Genomic DNA, 9,300 nt, shown 5'->3' with positions numbered 1-9,300 from the left:
TGTAAGAATATGCAATAAAAGATAGGGAGTTCTACTTAAAAAATTCAAGGTGACCTTGTCCTGACTTTGGCGACGCTACCCAAGGTCAAACTTCTAATATTAGTAAATAGATCTTTTGAAACTCTACAACTTTATTTGAAACATTTTTTTCTAAAATGCTTAGTTTTTGTGATATTTCACCATCCCGGTACTTTTATACACCCTTATAATAAAGAAGTTATGTTCGTTACATTTTCAAAAGCAATTTCGTTTGCTGCCTCTTGAGACATGCTAAAAGTATAAATACACATGTAATAACATACAAATATAAAAATATAACATGTAGATATCTCCTTGATGCTCTCCGAACAGTCGCTCAGTGTATGCGTAAGCCGTGCAAGCAAAATCCCCGCTAAGTAACGAGTGCCGTACATTATTATAAATTAATATTACATATAACGCGTTTCCATAAATATTCATTATATAACGATATTGGCATATCTTCAACAGAAAAATCTCGTCGTTTTGTCAACAGAAAAGTCGTAACATTGGGCATAGCTGGGATATCGGCGCTATTTTCACCATGGAATGTCAGTTCTCCAGGAAACTTATCGCAAGTTCTTTAATCCAAATATTTGTCATCCTTGCAAGAGAGATCCGAAATTATCGCCGTTCTATAGTGACAATTACAATATATATTATTCGTGCAACATGATTCTTTCTTGTAGCAGCAATTACGAATTAGAACATAAAGCGAATCATGAGGAGATCTGCAAAATTTTAACAAAAATTTCACATACTTACCCGGTATTCTATACCCGGCAAACAGATAATTTCAGTCGGGAGAACTGGATCAAGTCGAAGAAAGACTTTTTATGTTTAGTCAAAGCGGAGTTGCAACATGATATGAAGTACGAAACGAAACGCAGATGATCATGTTCGCTAAATCGTGTTTCATTTGTCATGAACAATGTATATCTTCAAATTTGTACGGAGTGTTGTTGCGTGAACTATTGTTCGAATCATTCAGTAGCCTTTAAAAGTCGTCACAATTCTAATTGCGCCAAATTGAAGTCATGTCTCGAAAAGAACAAAAGATAAATACGTACGATCTACATCGTTGTTTTATCAAATATTCTATCCGGTTAATTTAGTCACTATACAAAATGTTGTTAACATGCAACAATTCATTGAAGCATTTACAAATTACTATAATCATATAAACAAATTCTATTCTGATTACTTATCAGGTCCGTTAACACTATATTATGAAATAATGAATGATTATCTCCATATGCAAGATCCGCACTATGTCGTTCATATAAGTGTATGTCTCCAACCTTGCTTTAAGAGGATGTAAGCTCTAAGCCGTAAGTGTTAAGTGACGTCATTTCCGTCTCTAAGACATTCCCGCGCAGTATTTAAGCTTTAGCCATTAGCCATTAGATCTAAACGAATTGCGCAAAACTCAATTCCTACGGCCTAAAGCGTAGAGCTTAAAGTCGACATATAATTTTCAGCCAATCAGCGAAGAGGACGTTTTGTCGTGTCAAAAGAATACACCGTCGTGGATATAACCTCGCTCGCCGATATAACCTCCGATTTTGTACTCCATATATTTGTAAAAGATGCACATTTCACGAAACAACACCGTTGTTAGCAGGAGAGCTTGACGTAAATCCATCTTGGTTATGTAGAAAGTAAAGAAACTGCATATTTACAAACGCATTATCACCAACCACCAAGTCCGAATAACCCTTCTCTCATTGACTGATATACGTCACGTTTTACGCTTTACGTTTTATATTGTGGATTACCGTCTTTAAGGTTTATTTAACAGTTTTCAGCTTACAGCTTAGAGCTTACGGCTTAGAGATAAAATATTTTCTTAAAGCGAGGTTGTAGACATACACTAATGGTCGCAAATAATTTAGATGTAAATATATACTAGCTTGGGAAATTATGCTACATATTTTTTCTGGACAGTAAAGCATCTAAAAGTTGTATTGATAGGATCAGGAATGCAAACATGTAAATGTCAAAGTTCGTTCCAAATGCCAAGAATGTGAGAGAAAATTCGAGATATAAAGTTATCGCATGCACTTATGTGATTATGTTAACATGATGCTTCCACCAAATGTGTAATCCACCAAATGTGATTATAGCATTTGAAGCAGATATTAGTAACTGGAATTTACGAGCGGAAATAATTTCAAAATTAAGCAGTCAATCTTGTCCTTTTATTGTAACCGTCGGGTCGCTCTTAAAATTTGAAAACAACATGCAGGAGTTAAAAAAAATTCTGCGTGCGTCATTAGATTTGATACTAATCGAAAATAAAGTTAGTTCTCTTAGGGCATATAGGAAGTTCGAGGACGATGACATGTCTTATCGTAATAAGTTTCTAATTATCTTTAGAAGTTTAAGTGATTTATTCAACTTATATAATGAACCGGTTAGTAATAATACTTTATGGCGTCCTTGGTAGAAATTTTGCATGACTGAACTTTTGAAGAAGCATTATTAACCCAATTAATGCCCAAAAGTCCTAAAATATTAGCCTTACTTTGTAACTGTATTTTATGTAGAGAAACATACTATACAGGGTGTCCCATTTTAAGTATCCACCCCAAATATCTCTCTTATTTTTTATTTTAGAGAAAAATGGTTCAGACACGTTTTGTATGGTTTCGAGGGGACCATAAGATGGTACCATTTATTTGACCTTGAAGAGTCATTTGAAGGTCACGTAAAGGTTATCTCAATTTTTTTAGATGGCACCCCGTATTTTTTATTACATATTCTTGTAGCTGACCTCGAGAACTTCCCAAAACACTATAATCAAATGTTTTTTGGTGAAGTACTTTTCGAGTTATAAAACTCCAAATTTACAAAATTTTGATAAAAATACAAAATATTTCGTAAAACATTCACTTTCCGATAGTCTTATCTTACATGATCCAACCAGTCAAGGCAAGATCCGAGCATGATCCAACCAGTCAAGGCAAGATCCGAGCATGATCCAGCCAGTCAAGGCAAGATCCGAGTATGATCCAGCCAGTCAAGGCACGATCCGAGCATGATCCAGCCAGTCAAGACGAGATCCTGTATTGCCTGATAATCAATGAACTGTAACAATTGTGAAAGTGCAATTGTCATTTCTTTTAATGAAACAAATATCAAGAGGCTTGTTTCAAATTTCTTACTTTCTTTCTACTTCTCTTTCTTATGCAACTGTCGGTATTTTGGCGAAATCTCAGACAGACGCATATTATTATCCATTGACTTTTTTTTTGATAAGACAGGAATTTTTGGTTTTTTGGCGCTATTTGTCTTTATAATTATGGCTGCTTATCCACCAAATGAAATTGTGGACATGATTCGCATTTTGGGCGAGGCCAGGAATAATTACTCGGCAGCAGAAAGGCTTTATGCTGAAAGATTTCCAGACAGACGCCATCCTGTATTGGAAAGTAATAAAAAGACTCTACGACAGAGCTGAACAGGGTATTCTTAGAAGAAACCGGCGAAAATCGGGCCTTGATGAAGTCACATCATTGACTGTTATAGGTGCCGTTGCTCTGAATCCTCAAATCTCTACGAGACAAATTAAGAGGCAGTACGGTATATCTAAATCAACAGCCAATCGTGTGCTCAAGCTCAACAAGTTTCACCCATATCACATTCATCTAACTCAACAGTTGCAAGAGAGGGACTACCAACGCCGTGTACGTTTTTGTACCTGGTCTCGAGATCAAATCCAACAAAATCCCCGGTTCATTGCTGATACGCTTTTTTCTGATGAAACCACGTTTTGTAATAGAGGAGGCGTTAATAGACATAACTGCCATTATTATTCAGATGCTAATCCACACTTGGCAGAGAAGCCAAGAGTTCCAACGGCAGTGGTCCATTGACGTTTGAGCAGGCATCCTGGGAGATGTTATTGTTGGTCCATATTTTTTTGAAGAAAATCTCAATGCGGCAACCTATTTAAGATTTCTTCAAGATGATCTGCCTAACCTCTTAAGACATGTCGATAATGATTTACTCAGACGAATGTGGTTCCAACAAGATGGAGCACCGGCTCATAGATCTCGAGCTGTTACACAATATTTAAACAATAGATTCCCGAATAGGTAGATTCGTATGGGCAGCCGAGTTCAAGAATGACCCCCAAGATCACCCGACTTGACACCCTAGATTTTTATTTCTGGGGCTACATTAGAGATATAGTTTATTCGCAAAAGCCTACAACCGTTGAAAATATGAAAAACCGGATCAGACAGGCTTGCAGAAATATTAATATAGGTGTTCTTGAAAAAGTTAGGGACGACTTTCACCATAGACTAGAGCTATGCATACAAGTAAATGGCCAAGATTTTGAACACTTTAAGTAATTATACACAAAAGAAGATCTTGCCTTGACTGGTTGGATCATGCTCGGATCTTGCCTTGACTGGTTGGATCATGTAAGATAAGACTATCGGAAAGTGAATGTTTTACGAAATATTTTGTATTTTTATCAAAATTTTGTAAATTTGGAGTTTTATAACTCGAAAAGTACTTCACCAAAAAACATTTGATTATAGTGTTTTGGGAAGTTCTCGAGGTCAGCTACAAGAATATGTAATAAAAAATACGGGGTGCCATCTAAAAAAATTGAGATAACCTTCACGTGACCTTCAAATGACTCTTCAAGGTCAAATAAATGGTACCATCTTATGGTCCCCTCGAAACCATACAAAACGTGTCTGAACCATTTTTCTCTAAAATAAAAAATAAGAGAGATATTTGGGATGGACACTTAAAATGGGACACCCTGTATGTGGTTGGAATAGCATTTCCTTTTGTTTTCGGGGTCGTTCTACTAGGTGCGCAACTAAGTTTCCGGGTTTTTTTGATGAATGAAAAATGGAAAATTTCAAGAGAAATACAAAAAATGGTTTATTCCAAGTATAGTCCCTCGCTAGCTACACATTTTTGCCATCTCTCTAGCAATACATGAATATCGCGATGATAAAACGACGCATCTTTGGACTGAAACCATTCATCCAACCAATTTTGCACTTCTTCGAAATTGGCCAAGTGTTGCCCAGCTAAGCCATGCGCCATTAACCGGAACAAATGATAATCGGAAGGGGCCAGGTCTGACGAATACGGCGGGTGCAGTAGCAGATCCCATTTCAGCGTTTTGATGGTGTCCTGGACGATGGAAATGCGATGGCATGGAGCGTTGTCGTGCTGCAATATCACTCGTTCGTGTCTCGTTTCCCATTCTGACCGTTTTTCGAGCAACGCATGGTTCAAATTGATCAGTTGTTCTCGGTAGCGATGCCCATTGACAGTTTCGCCCGGTTTCAGCAGCAGCAGCAGAGTGTACGCTCAGTGGGCATGCGTTGTGGGCATTGCAGGCATGCTATTCCGCACGGCTTGAGCCGGATTGGCAGCCAACAACAGCGGACCGGCGCGCGCCGTTGTTGCCTGTCAATCCGGTCCAAGCTATGTAGAGTAGCAGGCCCGCGATCCCGACCACTACGTATTTATTCGCTCATTTATTTAATATTATAATTTTTCTCAAAACTTTACGTAGTCGATTCCAATTTTGTCCCGTCCGTTATTTATCTCGAAGTTTTTTATGTTTTTATCAAGTTTGTAAGTTTATAATTACCCACCCTCTATATGTGCGTGTGTACATCTCGAAAATAATTCATGAATATGAAAATAATAGAAGAAAATTCATGAAAATCTGGAAATTTTCACGATTATTCGTACCTTTTAGTCGCCATCTTGGATCCACCATTTTGAAATTCTCTAATATGAATTAATTGTCAGCAAATATCCTAAAATCAGTACCCTGGATACTAAATTGATGCTAAATACTAAGATTTTGCGAAGTTATTCTAAAAATACATTATTTTTAAGTTTTTTCTGCTCAAACCGTCATTTTGAGGTAGCCATCTTGAATCCACATTTTCACCAATGCATACCTTGAAAGTTTAACATTTTTGAGACAAGATGTGACACTTGTATCTGTATCAAAGTAACGTTTTTTATACGAAATCAAGCTCATAAAAAATAAAATTGTCGATTTTTCACGACCTTTTCCCAAAAATTCTGCCTTACTGGATTTTATTGTGAATCTAAACGAATTCTGATGCTGGAATCTTCTAAAACAACCCCGAAAACATAAAGAAATGTTATTCCAACCTTATATAATATGTTTCTCTACATAAAATACAGTTGCAAACTAAGGCTAATATTTTAGGACTTTTGGGCGTTAATGAATTAACACGATAGATCTAAAAGCATACGTCATAGATAATATTTTTCAGAAGATGTACACAAATTGTGATTTCCGAATGCAATTAATGTAGAAAATTCAAACACTCCTTACTGAACAAGTTTTATGTAAAAATTAAATAAATTATTTATTTTAAATAAATTAAATAAATTATTATATTTTGCCTTCCCGTATTATATAATTATAATATCAGTATGGTAACATCAGTGTAACAATAACACAAAAATTGTACAAACTGGTAGACTTATATATATAAATATATTTCCATGAATAATACATTTGCACATTTTTTTTAAATAAAAAATCTACTGAAGTAGAGTAACATTTTTTCATGGTAATAATATCTAAATTATCTTTTTAAGAATATGATAAAGATAAAATAACAATCTTCTTAAAGATTTTTAAACCCGCTGTATATCAGAAAAACATCGTACAATAAATTTATAGAATAGACGAAGAATTCGAATTTTATTCCTTAAACTATTAGAATTTTATTTCACCATCTACCGTTATTTTATATGTACTTTTGGTTGCTACGTGTATCGCGTGCGATAACGATTTTATGTATTTATTACATTAGTTATATTAAAAGACATATTGAACTTTAATCTCTCAGTGCCGATATTTTCAAACATTTAGTCGGACGCACTTTCATCGAAAAAAGCACAACAATCTTAAAAATGTGGAAATGTTTCTTAACCACTAGGAGATTGTTTGAAAAATCATTTACTCATTTACTTACATGTTACTCTCTCTCTCTCTCTCTTTCTCTCCCGTTCTCTCACTCACCCTCTCACTCTCATTTTTTCTCTGTCTCTCTCTCTCTCTCTCTCTTGCCAAGAAGTAATATTAAAATATATTTGTTTCTCCTCTCTGAATGATGATTCTTAAATTTCAAACCAATTCAACAAGCATCCGTCCTGCTGGATAATTATTGAAATGGTTTGAATGGATGAACAGGAATAAATGATAATTAACTACTTTGCAAATACGCTCGGCTTTGACATATTCCATAAGGCAAAAGCAGCCTCTGGAATTTGGTTCAAAGTAAAGCAAATACACACACTTTCGCAGGCGCACGTATGCGTTTATATTGTCTGGAAATCGTAGCAAGATTAATACTTGCGCCGCGGGAGACATATGATGCCGGTGGCTATATTGTTGACATCTAATAAGCCATTACGCGATTATTAAGCCACATAATACACATTATAAATGGAAATTGATGTAATAATATTTAATAAATAAAAGATTAGGTCCGTTACATTTTCAAAGACAATTTCGTGCTGATTCTTGAGATATGTAAATAGTGTAAATAAACGTGTAATAATACACAAATATAACAACATAATATAATATGTAGATATCTCCTTGCTGCTCTCCGGACAGTCGCTAAGTGTACGCGTAACCCGTGCAAGCAGAATTTTATTATTTTCGCTAAGAAGTACCGAGTTCCGCATATCATTTATAAATTAATTTTACAAAAAACGCGTTTTTGTAAATATTCATTACATCAAAATATTGAACATCTTTAACAGAAGAATGTCGTCATCTCGTCAACAAGAAGATCGTAACATAAGCATGTCTGAAATGCTGCCGCTATTTTCACCATGGAGTTCCAGTCGTTCAGAACGTGCGACTTATCGTAACTTCTTCAATCCAAATATATGTTATGTTTGCAAGAAAGATCCGGTAAAATCGCCGTTCTATTATAAATATTATAGTACAAATTGTTCGTGTAACATGATTCTTTACTGTAGCAAGGATCACAAATTAGAACATAAAGGGAAGCATGAAAAAATCTGCAAAATTTTAAGTAACATTTCACAGAATCGGTTTTTTGGTAAACCCATCATTTCAATCGGGAGAATTGGATCGAGTTGAAGAAACAGCTTTTACAATTAGTCAAAGCAGAGTTGCAACGTGATATGGAGCCGTGCGAAGTGCAAATGATCATGTTCGCTAAATCGTGTTTTACTTGTCATGAACAGCGTAATCTTCAAACTTGTACATAGTGTTTTTGCGTGAATTATTGTTCGGATCATGCAGAAGCTTTGAAAAATCATCACAATACAACTTGCGCCAAACTAAAGTCGTGTCTCGAAACAGATCAATACTTACATAATGAATTATTAGGTCATCATAGATTCGGTAAAGTTAATACAACCGCTATACGTAATGTTGTTAATATGCAACAATTCATTGAAAAATGTTCGAGGTGTAGAAATGATTATTTAAAGAACTTCTATTCTGATTATCTATCAGGACCATTGACACTATATTATGGAATAATAAACAATTATCTCCATATACAAGATCGGCATTATGTCGTTCATATAATACACGCAAACGTTTTAGATGCACAATATATATTAAGCTGGGAAATTATGCTGCATTATTTATCTCGGATACTACAGCACCTAGAAGTTGTACTGATAGGATCAGAAATGCAGCATGTATATGTAAATGTCGATCTTTGTTCTCAGTGCAAAATGCGTCGGTAAAAATTCCAGTTTCAAAGTCACCGTATCTCCTTTCACGATTATGTTAACAACATGCTCTCATGTAATCCATCAAATGCAATTATAGCATGTGAAGCAGATGTAAGTGGACTGGGATTTAGGTGCGGAAATAATTTCAAAATTAAAAAACAATAGTCTTTTTTTTATTATAACCGCCGGGTCGCTCTTCAAATTCGGCAAGAACGTGCAAAAGTTAAAAAAAGTTCTGCGTGTGCCATTAGATTTAACACCAATCAAAATACATTTAGTTCTCTTAGGGCATACAAGAATTTGGAGGACGATGACGTATCTTATCGTAATAAGTTTCCAATTATTTTTAAGAGTTTAAGTGATTTATTCAATTTATATAACGAACCGGTTAATGATAACGAACCGGTTAATAATATTTTATGGCGTCCTTGGTAGAAATTTTGCTTGACTGGACTTTTAAAGAAGCATATTATTAACACGATAGATCTAAAAGTATATGTCATAGATAATATTTTTCAGAGATAG

The sequence above is a fragment of the Harpegnathos saltator genome, unplaced genomic scaffold (genome assembly GCF_003227715.2).
Source record: "Harpegnathos saltator strain DR-91 unplaced genomic scaffold, Hsal_v8.6 scaffold202, whole genome shotgun sequence".
Taxonomy (NCBI): Eukaryota; Metazoa; Arthropoda; class Insecta; order Hymenoptera; family Formicidae; genus Harpegnathos; species Harpegnathos saltator.
This window is presented reverse-complemented; position numbering follows the sequence as displayed.